This window comes from Dasypus novemcinctus, chromosome 31, assembly GCF_030445035.2.
Source record: "Dasypus novemcinctus isolate mDasNov1 chromosome 31, mDasNov1.1.hap2, whole genome shotgun sequence".
NCBI classification, from domain to species: domain Eukaryota; kingdom Metazoa; phylum Chordata; class Mammalia; order Cingulata; family Dasypodidae; genus Dasypus; species Dasypus novemcinctus.
The window spans coordinates 8,987,149-9,010,726 of record NC_080703.1 but is presented as its reverse complement, the minus strand read 5'-3'; the positions used below and the strand labels follow the sequence as shown (position 1 = coordinate 9,010,726).

The window sequence follows — 23,578 nt, the reverse complement described above, 5'->3', positions numbered from 1 at the left end:
TTGAATTAAAATATTTGATAAGAGAAATGTGATTTTATTTCACATTGTTAATTATCTTTCATGTATCTTATCCCTGGATTTTATATTTTGCCCTTTTTAAAATATTTCCTTTGATCCCAAAACAGTTTAAATGTAAGGAAAATCTAGCTTTCATTAATTTATATTTTAAGATGCTTATTAATATTGATTATAGTGTTTTATCAAATCAATGCTGTGGGTATATTTGGACAATATCATTGTGGTCATCATGAAAATATAAACCCAGACCTCAAAATTAAAATTCCCCAGTCTTTTCTATTTTCCTGTGCATATGAATATTCATAAATAATCAAAATTACAAGTATGGAACTCATTAATTTATGTACCTATGATATTTGCCTGATAGCGTTTATATTTAAGACACACATTCATTTCAAGTTAAGTATACATGGCATTATATTTCTGTAAAGATGTACCTTTGCAGTTTTTAAAAAAGTATTCCTCAGCTATTGTCTTGTAGATTTCTTGGTTTGTTTTGTTTTTTTCTGGACCCTCGGTGGTAATCAGCTCCTTCTCTCCTGTTCTGAAGGCTCCACGTCCTGCCCCAAGGCTGCCACCCCAGGGGCTCAACCAGCCCACAGGCCTGGCTGCAGGAGTGAGGCCACCCTGGTTAAGTCGCTGTAGCCCCCACTCCAGGCGCGGCCCGGGGGTGATGCTGCGCACTGGGCAGCTGCAGGGCCCCAGTGGGTCCAGCTTATGAAAACCTCAACTTTAAAAAGTTTATATTTTCAAAATGTAAACAGTATTTTCTTAATTTTAATTACCTGTCCACTGCTATAGTTTCTCTGCTGTATATAAAAATGAAATTGCATCTTTTTTTGAAATAAAATTTATAGATTTTTTAAAAAATCTACCTTCCTGAATTTGAAAATGTAAAGTTCATGGAATAAAGTATAAAGTATAGTTTATTTCCACGGTTATCTTTTATTTTCCCTACTCCAGCCCTGAATCAGCTGATTCTCTAAAGAATCCCATATCATTTTTTGTTGGGAGCGATAAAAAGAATGTATGCCGAACTCAGCGAGAGTTAGTAGCACGGCTGCCAGAGAAGAGCCAACCCTCTCATTTGAGCAAACTATAGTTAGCTCCTCACAATATGTTAGGTCCCACATCATGGCAGAACTCAAATCTGCTTTGTCACTTCCTCATTCTTCTTCCCCTTCAGGTCTTTGTTCTCCCTCTTCCCGCCACTGCCCAGACTGACAAGGCAGTGCGCAGGTACAAGGCAGGTAATCTGAAACCCACTCTACATATCAGTAGTGACCACAACCAATCCCTAACTTTCACCTCCACCCATTACCCCTCCTTTTCCCAAGAGTATATATCCTTTGTTCCCCTCAATAAAATTTGCAGCTTGATCCTCACCCTGTCTCGCTGTCATTCCTCACGTCTCCTGTCTCATCATTCTCCTCCACACAAGCCACGAGCCCCAGTTCGCAGCCCCGCTGGCCGGGGCATTCACAATTTTTGTGGGGAAATTTCCTTAGAAACCAAGATTTAGGTTTAGGAGTATTGTTGCAATTGGAATGCCAATCCTTTTAGGCCCTTTCAGGATGTATTTTTTACAGGCATATACATTCTTAACCAGCATCATAGCTTCAAAATATACAAAGATAAATCAAGTCAAAACTAAAAGGAGACATAAGAAATACACAATACTAACAAGAAACTTTAAACCTACTTTTATTCATAGCTTTTGGAACACACAAACAAAAATTAAATGAGTATCTGGAAGATGTGAAAGGTATACATAATACATTTTATCTAACTGGCATAAATATAACACTGCACCTAATAATATAATTGTTACTATTTCAAAATCATGTGGAAGATTTATGGAAAGTATACTTTTGCTGCAGGTTAAAGAAATCACCTACAAATTTCAATATAATCAAAAATCCATTGTATCTATAAACTCCAATAGAATGATCTACATGTCTATAACATGTTTATAGTCCTAGAACTCTAGCTTCATGAGTACTCACTATCAATGTTGGACAGAATTCTCTATAGAATAGTAAACTAGGAAGCTAACTCCCTGAAAGGAAACCATTCTTTGTAATGGACATGGAAGCAAAATCCACAACAAAATGTGAATGGAACCTAGAGAAATATTAAGTGGATTATACTTCATAAAAAGGAGAATCAATCATGTATATGATGTTTAACTTCTATAAAAGCATTCAACGTAGTTCACTACATTAAGAGAAATAAAAGAGAAAACCTTGTTATCTCAGTAGATGTGGAAAAGTACTTGATAAAATCTAGCCCAAAAATGAAAAACCATTTTAAAAACCTAGAAATAGACTATTCTTAATCTCACAAAGAATACCTATAATAAAACTTGTTTCCAACATTATAAACAATGTTGGGCTTTTGAAAACTTTCTGATATTCTATATAGGAATGCCTGCTACCATCATTGCTATTTAATTTATACTGTTGTGACTCAAATGTACAAGAAATTAAGACAAGTAATAAATGGCATATAAAAAGGAAGACATAAAATGGTCATTTCCAAATAACATAACCTTATATCTAGAAATTGCAAAATAGTCTATAATTAGATTTAATAACTCATTACAAATTGGCTGGAAGGTCAATAATAAATCATTTGTATCACCATATTCTGGAAACAAAGGATAAAATTGAAAGAAGGTACCGTTTACAATGCCAATGAAACTATCCAATAACAGTCGTAAAATATGTTTAAAACCCTTACATTGGCAACTACAAAGCATTATTGAAAAAAGTTAAAGAAACCTTAGTAAATGGTGGCACATATCAAACAGAATACAATTGCTAAAATTCCACTAACTCCCAATTTTTCCATATATTAGATTAAATATAATTCCTCTTAAGATTGTAGGGTTATTAATGTGAGTAATTCACACATTCTACGTTCATAAGCAACGCGCCAAGGGTGAAAGTCAACTTAAATTAGAAGAACCAAGTGGGAAGACTTAAGTCACCAAGTATGAAGAACTCTTATGGGATCTACTTATTAGAGAGCATGTCAGCGGCACAAGGGTAAATGAAGTAATTAGCCTAACAGGCTAAGGAGTTTGAAAGCATACCCATAATTATGCAATCATCTTACATAAGAAAAAAAGCAGACAGTGTGGTGCAGTGGGTCAAATGATGTGGCCTTTTTAATAAATGGTAATTTGTGAAGAGGTTGCCCAAAATGAAAAAAAAAAAAATTACGATTCCAGTTGCACACAATAAACCAACATCAATTTCACATAGATTGAAGGTATAAAAGTTATAGGTAAAAATAGAGGAATTAATTAAAAATACAGATTTTAGAAAAAAGATATAAACTGTAATTTGTGATTTAGAATTGTAAGAGTTTTGTAAACAAGCCAAATTAAACTTTACTGTTAAAAATTAGTAAATGGGCTTTTTTTCTCCATGCCGCCCTCCCCTCCACATGGGGTACCTGCGCCTCCTGCGCGGAAGGCTGGGGTCTCAGCGCCCTGCCCAGCTCCCTCTCCTTTGCTCTCCCCGCCTCTTTCTCGGGGTTCGACTCCTCGCCCGCCGGCCTGGGCCTCCCTCCTGACCCTCCTCTGCGTCCCCGGGCGTCCCCGCGCTCGCCGCCCCCGCGCTCGTTCCCCCCCTCCCCCTCCCCGCGCAGCTCAGCCTGGCTGGGCCGCGGAAGCCTCGGCCCGCCTCCCTCCTGACCCTGCTCTGCGTCCCCGGGCACCCCCCGCGCTCGCCCCCCTTCCCCATCGCGCTGCCCCCCCCTCCCCCGACTGGCGCAGCTCAGCCTGGCTGGGCCGCGGAAGCCCGCCACGTGCAGTGGCGTTTGGGGGAGTCTCTGTGACGTCACGTCACGCCGCACCCTGAGTCGGAGCTAAGGGGAGAAAGAGTGAGAGTGGGAGGAGGGGACAGAGAGGGGGAGACCGGGCGGGACGCCGGAGAGGAGCAGAAGACGCCGCCCTGGACGGCTGGATTCGCAGTCCGCGGGGCAGCCGCGCTCTCAGCCCTCGGCAGCCCCGGAGCCCCGCACTCCCCTCGGCCCGGCTTTCGGCCCTTGCGGCGCAGCCCGCTCCTCGGCTCGCTGGAAAACTTCCCGGGAAGCGGGGGGACGCGGACACCCACTCTCGGTAGGGGTGAGTGAAGGCCGCCTCTCCTGCAGGGGTGGAGATAAGGCGAGTCTGGAAATGCGTTCCACTTGGGAGAGTCTTCACCGTAGGGGATGTGTGGCTCCCGGGGCTGCGGGTTCCCCGAGGTAGCGCAGCTGGCAAACGGACCTGGCAAAGCCCTTTCCCTTCCTCCACGTCCGCACAGACACCAACACTGTATGGTGTGGAGAAGTCGAGCGGGAAGTGAAACTGTGGATGGCATTTAAAACTAGGCATCTTCCCCTAAATCTTGGTGCCGAGGCCACAGGGGCAGATCTTCAGGCCCAGGATTAGCATTCTCAAGATAAAGGGTCGGGTACAAAGTTTCCTATCTGAAAGATTAGCCCTCTTCCCATTGTCGCCCACTGGAAAAAACAAAAAATAAAAAAAACTGCCATTTTAACTGGCTGTGGGTGACCTCTCAGGCCCAAGCAATTGCCTGGGAGCCAGGCCTCCGCGCCAAGCATGCACAGTGACTTTGGATCAAAATCCTTTAAATTATCACCAGTCAACTCCGATCTTGCACTTCAGGATATACGTTTTAAATGCGTGCAGGGGAGAGAGCTGTTTTCCAACTGGCTAAGAAAAAAATTGCAATTCCAAACGTGAGAAATATGCCAGTCTTTTTATTCCAATGTAATCACTTTAGTTTCCGAAAGGATTTTGAAATCAAACTGTCATGGGCTAGTGTACTTTTCACTCTCTTTTGTGTGAGCATTATAGTTCACTAAAAAAAATCTGACTAAATGGGAAAAATGTTTACAATTATGGATTAAAATAACAGAATTCATAAATTCTTAAATATTTAATGAAAAATAACCTGCTTTAGAGAGATTTCTATGCACTATTCCTAGGTCATTAATAAGAATTAAAGGTGCTTTTTACCACAAAAACTATCCATTTGGAGGAAATCCATCTAAAATCCAATACCAATAATATCAAGGAAACAAAGCACTTAAGCAAAAATAGACTGAGGAGTGTCGCTGATGTAACAAAGTAAGCACACAAAATTTCAATGATCAAACTCCCTAAAAGTTAAATAGCTACTTCATTTGTGGACTGTTTTACTTCACAAAACTACACTTAAATTATTCAGGTGCTTTATTCCTTAAATTAAGTATGTTTGTATTCAAATGATCCTGTAGCATTAATATTAATTCATTTTTAAAAAAGCTCAAACATTGTTAAAATTGAAACTACATTAAGTACTATTTTAATTTCCTTATATAATTACCCACTGCAAATTAATCTACTAGTTAATCTCACCAGTTAAGTTCATTTACAGCATGTGTTCTTGTGCTGCTTATTTTTAAACTTTCCATTAAAGCTGTTGTTCTGAGTAACAGAGTAAATGGAAAAAGGTGAAATGTGAAAGGATTTGGAATTCTCAAAACTATGTATTTTTCCTACAGTGTTATTCTTAAGGCAATTGTCAGAAGTTATTTTTAAGCAAGTTGTTTTATTTCCTAGTATTTGCCTACCCACCTTGGCCAGTGTGATTCAGTGTGCTCCATTTGTTGTGCGGTGCTTTTTAGCATGCTCACAACATAAAACTCATACAAAAGTGCCTGGCATACGCATTCCAAACACTGGACTTGAGTTTTTGGGGTAGGGAACAACTTCCCATCAGGTAAAGTTGTGCATCTCAATTTGAGAGAGCAGTTAGCCACTGAAGTCAGCCCAGAAGTCTGGCAACTGAATTTGCCACACAAGGTTTGTCTTAACAGGGCGTGTTTAAGATTTGGCTGCCAGGATTTGGAGTTCTTCTTTTAAAAACTATACCCCCCCATCCCCCCAATTATTTCCACTCAATTTATCTACCAGACCTGGTCATTATATGAGCATGATATGCAGGTCCCAGAGCTTGCTTTGACTAGAAAATAAATTCCCAAATCACAAGAACACATAGGCATGAGCTAAGGAAGTCTCCTTGTCCTTTTTAATCCTTAGAGCCCAGCCCTCTGAGTTCTTGATGATTTCTTTTGTATTGCTTTGTTTGGTCTTCAGCACTGAAGCACTAGGGTTTGGGGAGAATGTGTAATAATTGGCTGACTTACACTCAGCGACCCCCCCTTTTTTTTTTTTTTGTATATTTCATTCTTTTAAAAAATAAGCGCAGTTTGCAGTTCAAAAATTAATAAATGGGACTATTTCAAAATTAAGAATTCCTTTGCTTCATAAGACATCAGTAAGGTGGAAAGTGGCAATCCAGAATGTGGAAGAATGTATAAAATCTCCTACCAAAAAATGAGAACATGATAGGTGCCCAAAATAAAATTATCCAAACGCTTGAACACATAATTCACAAAAGGATGTACATGAGGCTAATAAACAAAGGAAAGTGTGCTGTACATACCCAGGCATCAGAGAAATGCAAACAAATCCATTGAGACATTATCACCACAAAACTGGCTAAGGTTTACATGACTTATAACATTAATTGTTGGTTAAGATGTAAAGCAACAACAAATAAATACCTTGCCAAGCAAATTGTTTGGATACATTTTTGCAAGCACCTTGGAAATTTGGGGCCAGTTCCAACAAAGACTGAATTTGTTCTCAGTTTATAACCCAGCAATCCCCCCACACCAACAATTTATATTCCACAAATTTAGATATGCATTACCAAAAGATACATGCTCATTTATATTTGCACAATTTAAAACAAACAAACAAACAGAAACCACCCAAGCATCACCAAACCTAACATTAACAAATGCATTTTGGAATGTTCATACAATGAAATAAAATACAGGAAGTAGCATAAATTAAATACAGTTATGATAAACAAAAGAGAAAAATAGCACCAACTTAGCATTGTATGATAGAAGGAGAGACAAAAAGAAGTAACACAAATAATTTCATTTATATGAATTACAAAAATGTGAAAATAATATGTTCTGATGCGTGTCAGGAAAATGGTTATCATTTGAGATGGTACTGACTAGATTGGGGCATGAGGGGACCTCTGGGGTTCTAGCACAGTTCTTGATCTGGGTGCCAGTACACAAGTGTTCTTGATTTGCCAAAATTCATGAAGCTATCATTTTAATGAGAACATATTTTAGAATTTTAATAAACTCAATACAAGTGGCATGAAGAATTTTACTACTATGTCAGTAATTTCCAACAGAGAAGCCCAATAATAAGGGTGAGAGGATTAACCACGAACTACCTGATCTCTTCCCTGCCATTTTAGCAGGAAATTGTTGACAGCATCTGAGAAGACCTCCCCAAACATAGAAGTGGGATGGATGGGTGGAGGTCAGCAAAACACGGCCCCATGAGGGTCATCACTCTCTTACCTCAATCCCAGCTTTTCCTTTACTCCTTACCACTCTCTCACAGGACAGGATGCTGGGAAATGTCTTTTAAAAAAGAAAATTACCTTGAAATCAAAGACATTAGTTTAGATTTGGTCATTTTGGGGACACTTATGAAAGAAACAGAGTATGAGAAGGAGAAGGAGGGATATAAATTGAACTTAAATCAGTCCCCAAATAGTTTCAGTATACAATTTTTCAGGAAGTCTCTCACACCATTTCAGTGGAAGCTAGTCTCACCACCTGAGTCAAACAAATGTGCTGAATGTCATCTTTTCCTTGCAGAAAGTGTACAAAAATAGCAGGCCCTTCCTGGTTTGATAACAGATATAGTCTTTCCAGGAATCATAGAAAAGAATAAACAAAGTTTCCCAGCTAAAATATGGCAGAGTCAGGACATAAAAATGATTTTTAATTGTGGAGATTTGATAACAAATAAATTGTTTCTTAATATAACCATTTCATGACATAATCATTTGCCAATTCAGCCTCAGTAGAGATCTGCTGAAGTGTGTGGTTGGGTGCAGGCTCTGAATTGGTATTGTCTAAGTTTTGGCAGGATAGCCTGACATTGTATTAAAAGACTATGTTAATAGTTTGGATTGTTTTCTTATTCACCAGAAAATATTCTTATTTTCTCATACAATATTCATGGCTTCTCTATAGTTGTGGGAATTGGAGAGGTCTGTGCAGATTTTTAAAAATATATATTTTTATTAGAGAAATTGTGAACTTACAGAACAATCATGCACATGTGTGAAATTCCCATATAATACCCCTCCACAAATGCATGGCATTGTTGCAGGACATTTGTTGCAGATTACAAAATAATATCATCAGACTATTAGCACTAACTATGGTCTATAGCATGCCTTTGGTATTTTTTAGATACACCCCTATTATTATCATAGTACATCTTTGGCATTGATGCAAGAATATTACAGTATTGCTGTTAACTATAGTCTATAGGTTACATTCCCATGCTTCTCCGTATTATTACCACCTTTCAACTGTGATATATATTTGTTCTAGTTCATAGAAGGGCATTCTTGTATTTATACTATTTACCACAATTCTCATCTGTCTCTGGGTTCACTATCTTATTTATTCCCTAGATTATTCTTGAGCTTTCTTTCAATTGACATTTATATCCCTAGACTACCCTTGTTGGAAACTGAGGCACAATGGCCTCACAAGGAGAGATGTGCTGTCTCCATGGCTATGCTTGCAACCTAAAGAATGCAGTAATTAAGAGTTCTGGGCAAATGGGATGAAGTTGTTAAAGACTGAAAGAAAAGATGAGCACATACCTTTTGTAGTGAATAGAACACTTAGACTTTGTACCTTGAGATAAGATTTTTTTAAATTCCTTAGACTATGGGTAATGCTGATAGTTAACTGCATGTTGCTGCTTGATGTCACATAGACTGGGGTATATAAAGAGCCCCTTGTAAACAATAAAGTTGTCTGATGAGTCTCTACTTGCAGACCCCCTGATCCCAGCTCTCTCGTTCTTTCTCATTCTTTCTTTCACTCTCCTTATTCTCTTTCTTTCATTCCCGATACCCTTCAGGTCCAAATCTCCAACAACTGGCACCCAATGTGGGACCCAAAGAAGTCAGTGAGTCTTCCAAATCAGTATCGGGAACAGTGGAAAAGACCTCATTGAGGGTTGTGTGACATCCAAAGCAGTGTGACTCGAGTCTTCTTTTAAGTAAGTAATATTTTCTGTGAAGTCATCAGGAGAATGGGTAATCAAATGGGATGTGTGGAAGCATATTCACAAGTGTTAAAAACTTTACTGAAAGTTAATGGGGTGCCTGTAAAAAGTTATAAATTACTTGAGTTGTTTTCTTTAATACAAAAGCATTGTTGATGAGTCAATTGTAAACTGTATGTTTCTGTTAATGTGTTGTAATTGTTTTGTGTTTGTTTGTTCAATGTCAGTGTATATTTTGATACCTCCAGATGGTGATATAAATTAATAAATAAAAATTTTTAAAAGAGCTCTATTCAAATGGCCAAAAATTAAATAAGCGCTTATATTAATGCTTAAGTTTAAATGTTAATAAGATCTCTACAGTGATAAGTATTGTAAGTTTTGATTCACAAAATTACTGTAAGTCTTTTCATAAAAAGTTGTTCTTGCCTAGATTGAAATGAATAATTTATTTTTCTTTACAGGATAAAATGAAGGATGTAAAACTTAAATGAATATTAAAGAAGGTTAAAAGTTTGTGGGAATGCTGGCTGAAATTTAATAAGTTTTTTAAAAAAGGTGTGTTTTGTCCTAAAATAAGATGGCTAATTTTCATAAACTCAAGGGACCTAAATGCATGTGGCAAGTTGTAGAAGGTATTGTGGTAACTTTAAGTAAGGGAATGTGTTCTGTGCAGGTAAAATTTGTCTTAAAATAATATAATTATAGTCTATATGGTTATGAAGAATTATAAGAAGTTTAATGAAGCATTGTTTAAATTAGGGTATTTAAATGGCTAATTCCAAAAAGTCATTCTTAAACAAAAACTAACTTAATAATAATAAAAGGTAATTTTATAACAGGAAAGCTTGTCAGCAGCCAGCCTCCCCTGCCAACTTGCTTCTAAAAGACTGTTTCTGGTATTGCATGTTACTGAGTATTTAAAGTGAAGAAAAGTTCATTATTTTAACAAGATTGTTTAGTGTTGATGGCAATTGCATGTTGTAAGAAGTTTGCCTGGTAACTTAGTATGTGGGATATATGGCATGTGTTTTTATTGATAAGGAAACAGGAGATGATTTTGTCCTAAGATAAAATGATTGATTATTGGGAAAGAGTAGAGTGTGCGACAAAACCTAGGTGAATACTGAAAGTGTAGAAGGTTCATGGAAAAGAAATTTTTATGATTTAAGTGGAGTAAGATTTGATGGGTCTGTCTATAAAGTTTTAAAAGGTTTAGTATCAAATAGTATACTAATGCAAAGATAAAAATTTTGTCCTTTTTCAAAGTCTCTCAAGTCATTAGTCTGTCTTAGTAAGTTTCCTGAATAATCAGTATACAAAGAAATCCGTTTTATCAAAACAGCTTCTTGTGCTTTAACCTCATCATTTCCTCAGTGTCTGAAGAAGAAAGGGTCTTATCTCTTTTAAAGGAAAATAATGTTCAAACCTGCTTTCTCAAAGCCAAATCCTAAAAAGTAGCTTTCTATTTCAAACTAGTTACAAAAAATTTGTTCTTTTACCTTGAAAGAAAAATTAAGGTAATAAAATAGTTAAGTTCATTTAATATGTTATAAGTAGAGAGTTTTAAAAGTGTTATAAAATTAACAAGATTTTTTAACCCCCTGTTAAAGTCGTATGAGTAAAATTTCAAATGAGTACTTAAGAGTGTATAAATTTACCAATATTTCAGCATAATATTAAACAAGTACAGTGTGGTTTATTTATGGTTTTCATTATTATAAAAAGATATGTGTCACAAAACAACGTCTTACAAATTAAAATAACACTGTAGTATGCAATAGTCCCAAATATTGCTAGTTTGTTGCAAGAAATTAATGTCCAGCTATGTCACTATCACTTTGTTTTAAAACATGCTAAGACTTTCTTCAGTATTTCCTTAGGCAAGTCAAGCTAGCCTGCATTCCCCTACCTGTAGAAAAGTCAACAATGGACTTTTGCAGTGCTTCCCCAAGGCTGCATGCATAGCCCAGCCATCTGTCCTGGCATGGTGATAATAATCTAGCTGCATAGAAAAAAACTGGTGGCTGAAACTCTACTGATGACATTATGTTAACCAGTAATCCTTTTTTCAGAATGAAAAGAAACATCAGAGACAATAGTATGTTATCTTAAGAGCCTGAACTAGGCAAACAATTGGGACAGGCTGCAAAGTCCCTGCTGCTCTATCAAATTCCTAAATGTGGTTTGGTTGGGTGGGATAAAACTATGCCCTCTGTTGTAACTGATGGAATGCAATATTTTCTCATATTAATAGAGTTTGTAATATTGTTGAAGTGCTGAAAATATTGCATCCCTCATTTAGCTCAAATATTAAAACCATTGTATGTATTAAATGGGAAAGGTCATTCATGGAAGTAGGAAAACCTCCAACAAACTGCTTTAAATAATAATAAAAGGAAGGTAAATTGTGGACATTAACTTAGCCAATGAATTGGATGTAGCAAGCACCAATATTGGTTTTGGGTGGAGTTTGTGGCTAAAGAAAAATTTTAAACAAGTACCCCTTGGGTTTTAAACACAATTCTGAAAAGAGGCCAAAAGCAAAATATAAAAAAGCAATTGTGTGCAGCATGGGAGGTCCAGCTAAAAGTGAAAGACTTAACCCAATAGTGTTTGGCCACTCTAAAGACTGCCATTCTGGGAAGCAGACTTGGCCTAGTGGTTAGGGCATCCATCTACCACATGGGAGGTCTGCGGTTCAAACCCTGGGCCTCCTTGACCTGTGTGGAGCTGGCCCATGCACAGTGCTGATGTGTGCAAGGAGTGCCATGCCACTCAGGGGTGTCCCCCATGTAGGGGAGCCCCACGCACAAGGAGTGCACCCCATAAGGAGAGCTGCCCAGCATGAAAGAAAGTGCAGCCTGCCTAAGAATGGTGCTGCCCATATGGAGAGCTGACACAACAAGATGACCCAACAAAAAGAAACACAGATTCCTGTGCCATCTGACAACAACAGAAATGGACAAAGAAGAAGATGCAGCAAATAGACACAGAGAACAGATAACTGGGATGGGGGGAAGGGGAGAGAAATAAATAAATCTAAAAAAAAAAAAAAAGACTACCATCCCTATCCAGGGGTAGATTGCAAATACTAAAAACAAGACAGAAATGATGGACTGTTGTAAATCATCCTCAGATTATGAAAAAACATCTGAGATACCTGCTAGTAGTAACAGGTGACTGTCATGTCCCTGCCCACTCCACTAACATCCCTTTTAGGACTGTTGATGCAAATGCCTTTGTGAAGATCCAGGGCCCTACCACTGAAACCTGAGAAAAGGCAAAAGTGGCTCCACCTAAAGGTGAACATTGATGAGCCATGGCCAGAAGAAGAAAAGGCATCTGGATACCAGTGAGAATGACATGGATTTGGCAGTCATCTTCTGAAAGTCAATTATTGCTACATAAGAATTCTTGAAATGGACTAAATGCTTTATTGGACTGCTTATTATAAGCATTTTAGGACTAATTGGAATCATTACAGCTGCTGCTACTGCTGTGGTAGCTTTCCATGAAAGTACAAACACAACAATATGTACATGATTGGCATAAAAATGCTAGTGATTTGTGGCATAGCCAAGAGCACATTGATGAGCAGTTAAATAATTGGATTAATGAGTTAGAATCTGCTGTTTTGCATATTGGAAATAATTGTATAATTTAAACTTGTTAAGGGGATTGAAATGTGATTGGAATGAAAGCAACTTTTGTATTACTCCTCTTGCCTGTAATTCATCCAATATAGAATGGAAAAAATTAAGAATCATTTACTAGGCCATAAAAGTAATATCTCTCTGGAAATAATTGAATTACAAAGGAAAATATTAGAAATGTCTCAAAATCAAATTCATGTAGCCAATGATAAGGTTATTTTCTCAGATATGATTTCACATATTATAAAATTTAACCCAGCTAATTGGTGGAAATCACAGCATTTCCTGACAGCTTTAGGAATAGGGCTCATCATGTTTGTTCTGTTGCTCATGATCCTTGCCTGTGCTGGACAGTGCTTTCGAAGAAAATTGCAAAGTGTAACAGCCATGGGACATGCGAATAATCTGGTGCTAGCAAAAGCACTTCAATAATTTACCCAAGTCGAAGAGCTTGGCTGGTAGTCAAAGATGGGTAAGACTCTCAGAGGAGGGCAACCTAAGACAGGCATGGTCACCTCGACAAAAACAAAAAGGGGGAGATGTTGGAAACTGAGGCACAGTGGCCTCACAAGGAGAGACGTGCTGTCTCCATGGCTATGCTTGCAACCTAACGAATGTGATAATTAAGAGTTCCCAGCAGATAGGATGAAGCTGTTAAAGGCTGAAAGAAAAGATGAGCACATACCTTTTGTAGTGAATAGAACACAGACTTTGTACCTTGAGATAAGATTTTTTAAAATTCCTTAGACTATGGGTAATGCTGATAGTTAACTGCATGTTGCTGCTTGATGTCACGTAGGCTACATGTTCCTGCTTGTTGTCACATAGACTGGCGTATATAGAGAGCCCCTTGTAAACAATAAAGTTGTCTGATGAGTCTCTACTCACAGACCCCCTGATCCCAGCTCTCTCTTTCTTTCTTCTCTTTCTTTCACTCTCCTTTTTCTCTTTCTTTCATTCCCAATACCCTTTGGGTCCAAATCTCCAACATACCCTTTTCAGCCACAATCCCATTTATGAACCAGCTTCATTAGTTCTACTCACTATAATGTGTTACCATCAACTTTATCCATTTCCACACTTTTACAGTCAAGTTAATTAAAGCTTCTACATATATTAAGCATCAGTACCCCTTTTCAGCCTTCCTTTTGCAAAATTTTAATTAAGATTAGTATGAAACATAAAGCCTGTATTGTAAATTATACATTTTATTTAATTTCTCTTATTAAATTGCATTACTGGTTTTTCATCACTCACTAGATATAGAGTCAAATTGGGGTTCAAGATTCAATAGTGTAACTTTCACAATATTGATTCAACAAAGAAGTTAATAGAGGAAAATATTTTCTTAGAAGTCAGAAATAGAATTCTAACTTGTCATATCTTCTATTGGTGTAACTTATATATGAAGGGGGATGGACTGTGACAAAGTGAGTCAACTGCATAGTGGGAATAGTACAAATGATATCTCTGTTTTTAATGTAAGTTGCAAGTTTGAGAGTCCCCAGAACCACCATCAATGTTTCATGACTTGCTAGGACTCCAAGAACTCACTGAAAGCTGTTATATTCAGAGTTATAGTCTATTAACTGGGATAGGACATAGATTAAAGTCAGTCAAGCAAAGAGACACATAGGGCAGAGTTCAGGGGGAAAAAAATATGGAGCTTCCTATTATCCTCTCCCCAAGGAGTCAAGAAAGTGTTATTTTGCATGCATTTAAGTGTGACAACACTAATAGATATTGCAAACAAATGGAAGTTCACATGAGCCTTAGGGTCCCATCATGTAAGCAGGGGTCCCATCATGTAAGCAGAACTGATCTCAGTCTACATCTGCCAACCTCCCTGGAGGCTCACTAATACTACATAACCCAAGATACTACCTAAGTCAAATTGTTATCATCTCTCTGACCAAGGTCCACAGGTCAACAAGGACACTTCTATCTACCACAACATTTCTAGGACCTAGATAATACCTCACAGAAGCAAGGGCAAAACTCAGGATTCTCTTGGGTAAGGTTTAATTGTTTACCAACAGATGGCATGATATACAAAATCCATTCTTGCATAATTTCCTTTTTAATGGATACCCATGAGATAATATTAAGCACTGTGAACCTTACAATATTTATATAAAGCATTAAAGGGTAACTATATAGCAGTTCAACCATATATAACATTTTTTTCTTATATTTTGATGATATGCAGAAATTTTAACAAGGGAAGGTTGGAAATTATTGCTGAAACAGTGCTTATACATTTTAGATGTATCCCAAATTAGGGATGGACATAGTGATACATTTAGATCATATTTCATTTTTATTCACTAAGATTTAAAATGAGAAACATATTGAATAGGAGATAATATTCAAGAAAATATATTTCCCCAAAGAAGGTAGAAGGAAATAGTGTAGCAAAGATATTTTTGAATTAAACAGAAAGGAATTTAGAATACATTCAGGAAGAAAATAACTAATTAATTAATATTGAGTTGTGAGGAATTTTCATTACTTCTGAGACTCAGAGTCTTACTTCATAATTTGGTCTGCAATGTTGAAAGATATAAATGTTCATTTTGATTCCAGTTTTTCAACAATATATGAAATTTATACTTGATTGGAGCCCACAATGAAGAGTTCATGATCAAGTCAGTATCTCTTCCAATCATAATTGCACACAAACAACAGTAATACATAGAAACACATGCACAAAGTCACAAACAGAGCACACAAGCCTGCCCTCTTTTTAAGTTGAAGAGCAACAACATAGTGAGCCTATAATTTATTTAGTTTATTTAACCAGTTAAGTCATCTCAGAGACTCAAACTGTGTTTAAAGTCCAAGTCTAGTCATATGGTAGTTCTATACTGAGCTTTCTGGGGAACTTCCAAACTGTTTTCCACAAGACCTGTGTCACTTTATATTGCCACCAGCAAGGAATGAGTCTTCTTCTCTATGTACATCCTCTCAAAAACTTATTGTCAGTAAGCAACTGTAGCTCAATTTGTTGGGTACCTGTCTACCATATGGGAGGACCTGGGTTCATGTCCCAAGGCCTCCTTGTAAAAAGGCAGGCATGTCCACATGCCACAGAGAGCCACGAGCCATGCACTGCAGAATGCCGCCAGCCCACAAGCGCCGTGGAGTTCCACCCAGCCTGCAAGCACTGCAGAATGCCAACTCAGCAAGGTGACCCAACAGAAAGGGAGACCAGCAAAAACACAGAAGAGCACGCAGCAGATGGACACAGAAAGCAGACAGCAAGCAAGCTGCAAGGGGGGGATAAACCAAAACAACAACAAAACCCTTATTCATTTTTTTAAAGATGAAGAATACCCATTCAATTTAATATGAAAGGGTTTTGTTTTGCCTGACCCTGATTGCAGATTATGTTGAGTATCTTTTCATTTGTTTGCTCACTATTCTCTGTCTTCTTTGGAGAGATATATCTTCATGTCTTTTACCCAATTTTTGACTGATTGTCATTTTCTTAAATTGAAAGATTTCATTATATATACTGGATATTAATCCTTCATCAGATGTGTGCTTTCTAAATATTTTCTCTCATTGTATAGGCTGTCATTTATCATTTATGATAGTCTTTTGAGCAAAAGGAATTTTAAATTTTGATGACTTCCCATTTACCTGTTTCCTTTTTGTTAACAAATCAAATTTATTGATACATATTAAAGGTACTTGTTATAATCATTAAAAAAAAGTCCAAGTCTAATGTTTAAACCTCTAAAAATCTTAACTTCATTAGTTAGTGTGAGAAGGTGACGATCTGATTACACTTGGGAAGACTATAATGTCATTACATGAGCAGAAAGTTTTTCACAATGAATCCTTAGGGAAATTAACTTTCCTCCACTTTGTCCCCTCCTAATTACATTTCCATGGATATTTACATTTTTGCCTGTAGTAACAGATTTGTTTGCAGAATTGTTTAAATTACTATTAATATATCCATGCATTGTCAACAACCAGACTCAAATTTATTTTGAAAATTGCAACTAAACAGTTATAAAACTAAAAGTTAGAATGCTTTAATCTGATGTTTATGTGATTATTTTGCAAATTTTAGTCAGAATCAAATTAGTTTCCAGAAGATTTTTTAGCAGAGACTACACTAAACTTATTTCATAATTATGACTACATGTCTGTTAACTCCATTACTGCCTTGGAAGTTGGGAAAGTAATACACGAGTGGCAATACATAAATATATTATTTGGGAAGAAGTTCATAGTTTTTTAATAGGAAAGTTGTAAGTTTATCAACCAATCATACATAAAATACAGGATTCCCATACACCAGCCCACCACCAACAGTATGCATTGGTGTGGAACATTTGTTAGAATTGGTGATAATACTCTTTAGTAATTATACTCTTTTATAACAGTAGTTACCTCTGTTGCAATTGATAAAAACTTATTAAAATAGCACTATTAGCTATGGTCCATAGTTTATATTCAATTAATATTTTTCCACATTCCACTTATTATTAACATATTGTATCAGCATAACATCTTTGTTATAATTCATGAAAAACAGTCTTATAGTGCAATTTACTATAATTCATCTCTACAAAAGGATGCATTGTGTTACAGTCTTATGCTTTACCTTGAAATTATGATTCTAGTAACATATGACCTAAAGTTTTCCCTTTTAACTACATTCACCTATATAATTTGGTGTTGTTAATTACACTCAAGATAATAGGCTACCATTACCACCATCCATTTGCAAACCTTTATGATAAACTTAAATAGAAATTTTTTACAGATTAAGCCTCAACTCCCCATTCTGTAACAACAATCTATCCCCTTATAACCTACATAATACATTCTAACTCTTTGTGTTTGCTTATTATAATTTCTTTATATTGAGAATAATACAATATTGGTCCTTTTCTTTCTGGCTTATTTCAGTAAGCGTAATGTTGTCAAGGTTCATCCAAGTTTAGCATGCATTAGGACTTCATTCCTTGATTTGGCTGAATATTAATCCCTTGTGAAAACATATACCATATGTTGTTTATCCATTCATCTGTTGATGGACACTGAGTTTGCTTCCAAGTCTTGGCAGTTCTGCAATTGTGAATAATGCCTCTATGAACATTAGTATGCAAATATCTGTGTGAGTTCCTAATTTCAGTTCTTCTGAGTATATTCCTAGTAGTGTGATTATCAGGTCATATGGTAATTCTCTATTAACCATCCTGAGGAATTATCAAACCCTGTTCCACAACAGCCACACCATTTTACATTGCCACCAGCAATGAATGAATATTCCTATTTCTCTACAACTTCTCCAAAACTTGTAGTTTTCCTTTTTATTTTAGTAACAGCCATTCTAGTAGGTATGAAATAATATATCATTGGGGTTTTTATTTCATTTCCCTAGTAGCTAGTGATGTTGTGCATTTTTACATGTATTTTTTCTTCTTTATTTCTTTTAAATGTTACATTAAAAAAATATGAGGTCTCCATATACCACCCACCCCCTTCACCCCATTCCTCCCACATCAACAATCTTTTCCATCATTGTGGCACATTCACTGCACCAGTGAATACATTTTGGAGCACTGTTGCACCACATGGACAGTGGTCTACATTGTAGTCTACACTCTCCCCCAGTCCACCCAGTGGGCCAAGGTGAGACACACAATGTCCAGCATCTGTCCCTGCAGCACCACCCATGACAACTCCATCCTGAAAATGTACCCACATCATATCTCTTCTTCCCTCTCCCTACCCTCAGGAGCTACCGTGGCCACTTTCTCCAACTCAGTACTACAATTTCTTCCATTACTAATCACAATAGTTCCACAACAGAACACTAGTAAGTCCACTCTAATCCAAACTCTATTCCTTCATCCTGTGAACCCTGGGGTGGTTATGTCCAGTCTCTCTCTACATCAAGAGGGGACTTAGACTCCATATAGATAATGGATGCAATTCTTCTGCTTGCAGTTGTAGGCATTCTTGGCTCCCTGGTATGGTGGTTGATCTTCTTCACCTCCCTGTTAGCCGACCAGGGTAAATTCAATAAACCAGAGGGTAGGAGTTGCAAGTCCACTGAGGTTCAGGGCCTGGCTGTCACATGGACAGTCCAGAGATTCACCAACCCAATGACAACCACAGGTCCAGTAAAAGTAACAGGAGAGGCATGTGTAGAAAGGTCATAACTGAATAAAACTCTGTCACACTCAGGAACACAAACTCCAAAGTAAGGCCAACTGACATAACACTGAACTCCAGAGCCATCTCCCATAACTATAGAACCTGTGGGTCTCTATAGCCCTCATGAGAACCAATACCTGGGTTTCTATCTACTTTGGCTGTCTCTGGTACCCTGCTGAGGTGTGTGTAAGTGTTACCCCTTTGATGACTTCCCAACTCTATTTTTGGAGACTCAGCCATATAAACTCATTTGTCCTTTCCATTTCCCCCCTTTATCCAAAGTCAAAAAGCAGTTTTTAACACCTGATATTACATATAGGCTGAGATATTCTGCTGGTCTGAGTTGACCCTTTTATTCTAGGTCTTTTTCTAGTTACATCATCAGCTGGTGCTTGGTAGTAATGCCTCAGCACCAAAGAGGCTTATCCCCAGGAGTCATGTCCCAGGCTGGGCAGGGGGTGGGGGGGTCGGTTGGAATGAAGGTAATGCATTTACATGCTGAGATTGGCTTACAAAGTCACCACATTTGAGCAACATGGAGGGTCTCAGGAGGTAACTCTTAGGCATGTTGCAACTCTAGGCCTAGTTCATATTTCAAGCACACAGGCTCATAATCATAGCCATCAGAATCAAGGGCTCATTGTTGGACCTTCTGTCTTTATTGGTCTTTGCCTTTGCACTTGGGGGATTGTTGCTCTTCCATTTGGGGAATGTGATAGAGCTCCCCTGACTAGGAGCTCAGCACTCCCTCAGTTGTTTTTAACTGAAACCACTATGAAAATATCCAAACATTTTTATGTACCCTGTATAACATGCCCTGGAGAACTCCCTCCCAAACATGTGCCCCTATCAATAACACCCCACACCAGTTTTCCTCCCCTGCTGTAGTTGAAGCTCTCTGTCGTCCAAAACTTCCTTAAAAATGAAGCCTAATATATTGCCAGGTTCCATTAATAGTAAAATGGAATATAGTGATGGGTTTAAAGATTAGATATAGAATACATACTACTTTAGAAAACTTAAATAAAGGAAAAATAAATTGGGGTATCAAAAAATGAAAAAATGAAAAAGCTTTGTTTTTGAAATTTTGCCTTTCATCACTGCTATAGGTGTTGCCCTGTATGTACAGTGGTAAGAAAATTTCTTTCATTTCTTCATCAGTGTCTACATCCTTTATTTTTTCCCCTAATTATTAAGTTTTTCTTCGCATAAGTTTTAGATCACAGTAATTCACATATACAATATATAGTACTCCTACATATCCAACATCAAACCCTTTAGCCCTTCCCAAACAATGTTCTTTTTACATGTTCATATTATATTTGCTGCAGCTGATGTACAGATATTGAAACAATAGCTTTCAAACATGGTTGCATTTGGGTTTACGTTATGGTTCATATTTTAGACTATACAATTTCCAAATTTTTAGTTATCTTATGTTTTATATTATGATTTCCATTTTAGCCTATAGACTTTTATATATTTTTGATATAATTTAACATGTCCTATAGCCATCATTGCATGATCCTGTGGAACACTTCCATTGCTCTACAGTTACACTGATTCCATCTATTCAATACCTCTTTCCCCCTCCCCTCAGAGCCCACTGTGACAATCAATCTTCATTACTTGAATGACCATATTCAGAGATATTTGCAACAATGTTGAGGGCTTGACATACTCGACTGCCCTAACCCATTGGGAGCCACCAATTTTCTTGAGAGAGACAATTCCTTCTGTTTGAGAACATCGGTTCTCCCCAGGATGTGGGTATACCTTCACTCTCATTGTATGGGTCTAGTGAAATATATATCCTCTTCAGAGAAATGTCTATTCAAGTCTCTGCCCATTTTTTTTTGTCTTTTTATTGTTGAGTTGTTGGATTTATTTATATATTCTGGATATTAAAACCTTAATGGATAAGTGGTCCTCCAAATATTCTCTCCCATTGAGTTTGTTTTTTCAATTTCATGACAAAGTCTTTTGATGCACAAAAGTTTTAAATTTTCTTTTCTTGCTTGAGCTTTGGTTTCAAAGTCCAAGAAACCATTGTTCAATGCAAGATCCCAAAGATGCTCCAGTATATTTTTTTCTAGGAGATTTATGGTTCTGGTTTTTACATTTAGTGATTTATGTATTACTTTTTTATTTGGTATGAGATGGGGTCCTCTTTCATTCTTTTCACATGGATATCCAGTTCTCCTAGTTCTATATGTTGAAGAATCTATTTTTTTTTCTCAATTGAATAGACTTGACAGTATTTTACAAAATCAATTGTCATACCACTACCTTCTTGTCTCCATGGGTCCAGATGAGAAATCATCTGATCATGATTTTAGATGAGAAATCAACATTTAATCTTATGGAACTACCCTTATATATGGTAGATCTCTTTTCTCATGTATTTTCAGGATTCTGTTTGTCTTGAGCTTTTGACAGTCTGAGAAGTATGTGTCTCAGAGTAGGTCTGCTAGGATTTATTGGGCTTGGAGTATATTTTGTTTTCTGGACATGTATATCCATATCCCTAATAATTTTCAGTGGTTATTAGTATATAATTACTGAATAATTTTCAATGATTATTTCCTCAAACACTTCTACTGCCCCACTTTCCTTTCTCTTCTCCCCTTGATTGCCTATAATAGATGTTTGTGGCTTCATTTTATCTTTCAATTCTCCCGAGTTCCTGATGAATTTTTTCCTTTTTTTTTTGTCTTTTCTGTCTACACAATTCCAGATGTCCTATTTTTGATGTTACTGATTCTTTCCTTTGTCTGTTCAAATCTGCTGTTATGGGCTTCTAGTATATTTTTAATTTCATGCATTATGTCTTTCATCACTGTGAGATCTGTTTTCTTTTTACATATGTTTACAATTTCTTCTGTATGTTCCCCAAGCCTCTTCTTGTTATCCTTTATTTCTTCCTTCATTTTATTGAGTTGATTAACGATAGTTCTTTGAACATCCTTGATTAGTTGTTCTATATTGTGTCTTTCCTCCTGCTCTTTTTGAGAGAATTTGCCAAGACTCATGCCCGTCAAGAAATACTAAAGTTGGGGAGCAGATGTGGCTCAAGAAGTTGAGCTCCTACCTCCCACATGGGAGGTTCTGGGTTCAGTTCCCAGTGCCTCTGAAAGAAAAAACAGACAGTGAGCAGACAATGATCAAGAACAACAAGCAAAAACAATGAGCAAACAGATGAGAGAGTCATTTCAGGGGGAAGGGGGAAGAACTACTATAGGCACTTCTGCAGGTTGAAAGGAAGAAACAAGAGATAGAGGATTGGAGCAGAGTATAGAAAGGAAGATGATTGGTTAGAGTAAAAGGATAAAAATGAAATAAAAATAAAATATAACACATATAAGGCTAAAGAAAAAATGACGGAGGTACTGCCTTTACAGTAATAACATTGAATGTTAATAGATTATACTCTCCAATCAAAAGACACAGATTTCCAGAATGGATAAGAAAATATGATCCATGTATATTCTGTTGAGAAGAAATGCATAGGACTTCAAAGGGAAGGTGGTGAAGAACCCCTTTATGTTCCACAAACTGGGAACAGCAGTGTCTGTGGTGGTGGAGTGAGGACCTGAGTTCCAGGGGCAGTGAGACAGACTCTGCTCTCGATGTGGTCCTAAAGGAATGGCACAGCACACCAGACAGATGGCTCAGTAGATGAAGGGCAGACTATCTTCTACACCTATACAGAGGGCAGGTTCCAGGACATGGAAGACTTGATCTTCTGAGCTACTCAGCAATGCCTTCCTCCCTCTCCCTTGGAAGCTGAAGGATACCGGGTCTTCAAATCCCCTGTCCATCCCCTCTGGTCACAATGACTTGCTTCTAGAAGGAGTATCAGAACCTGGAGTGGAGACTGCCATTGTCCTCAGGTCTCTCCTAAAGTTATATTTCTCTGTAAAAAATAAAAAAGGAGGGGGGATACTGTGACAAATGTTGGGAAATCAAGACAGGAATTTGAGGTACTAGTTGTAATCACATTAGATATAATCTTATAATCACTGTGCTAAAGCAGAACACTTTGGCTGAGAGTATTGATGAAGATAATGAGATGTCAGAAGGCACTGAAATATAGAGCAAGGAACAGGAAGGATAAGAAGGGCTAGTCAAGAGACTCAGGAAAGTTGCAGCCAATGTACTTGACAAAAAATGATGCTGGGTAAATGTCTTTCCAGTAATGGTTATTTAGATGATGAGACAAGTGTTCCATTTCAAACAAAGAGAAAAATTGGACAAAATACAAAATAAAATGCTCTTGAAAACCTCAGAGCAAGAAAAAAATGCCATTGGAAACAAATGGGATAAAGATTTGGGGTTAGAAGTATATTGAAGAAAAGTATATCAGGAAATGGAAGCTTTTCCCCAAGTATCTGTCTATTCTGAAAGCGGGAATGGAGGTGCAGAGAATCTAGGTAAGTTTTTGAGAAGACACAGAGAGTTTGTGGAAGAAACACTGGCTTTTAAGTTTTATACCTTGAGATTAAGCCAAAATGACTTCACTCTAAGAATA

General features: G+C 37.3%; 2 long non-coding RNA genes across 8 annotated transcripts in view; one reads left to right on the top strand and one right to left on the bottom strand.

The window, feature by feature from the left end:
* Positions 1 to 3,611, bottom strand: part of LOC131276978 (uncharacterized) — a 49,955-nt gene extending 46,344 nt beyond the window's left edge. For both annotated transcript variants that reach the window (XR_011647859.1, XR_011647860.1), the window contains exon 1: positions 3,481 to 3,611. This is a non-coding gene — a long non-coding RNA (uncharacterized lncRNA). The remainder of the gene's footprint in view (positions 1 to 3,480) is intronic.
* Positions 3,612 to 3,708: 97 nt separating this feature from the next.
* Positions 3,709 to 23,578, top strand: part of LOC131276977 (uncharacterized) — a 101,143-nt gene continuing 81,273 nt past the window's right edge. For 5 of the 6 annotated variants that reach the window (XR_011647851.1, XR_011647850.1, XR_011647853.1 and 2 more), the window contains exons 1-2: positions 3,709 to 4,153; positions 9,062 to 9,202. This is a non-coding gene — a long non-coding RNA (uncharacterized lncRNA). The remainder of the gene's footprint in view (positions 4,154 to 9,061; positions 9,203 to 23,578) is intronic. The other variant, XR_011647852.1, reaches the window with a different exon arrangement.